The sequence below is a fragment of the Penaeus monodon genome, chromosome 25, assembly GCF_015228065.2.
Source record: "Penaeus monodon isolate SGIC_2016 chromosome 25, NSTDA_Pmon_1, whole genome shotgun sequence".
Classification (NCBI taxonomy): domain Eukaryota; kingdom Metazoa; phylum Arthropoda; class Malacostraca; order Decapoda; family Penaeidae; genus Penaeus; species Penaeus monodon.
Window position 1 is genome coordinate 2,789,048 of NC_051410.1, and position 242 is coordinate 2,789,289.

Here is a 242-nt window from a genome sequence, read left to right on the forward strand (position 1 = left end):
CTTAATCAATTTTCTGGAATAGGAAGAAAAAAAAAAAAGAGGAAAGAGTGTTCAGGGAAAAACAATAAATATAATAAATTGCCTTAAATTAGATTTATAAAGCTCTGATGTACGAATTGGTTACAGGGTTAAATATTCTACCGAGTCAATACACAACCATATACCCTAATAAAGGTCTAATTAATGACCCATATTTTCTTAACAATCTGAGCCACATTTTCCTACAGTGATAACAATATCAT

General features: G+C 29.3%; 1 protein-coding gene across 1 annotated transcript in view; it reads right to left on the reverse strand.

The window, feature by feature from the left end:
• LOC119589484 (protein FAM102A-like) overlaps positions 1–242 on the reverse strand; it is a gene marked incomplete at its 5' end in the record, with an annotated part of 24,308 nt that overhangs the window by 5,334 nt on the left and 18,732 nt on the right.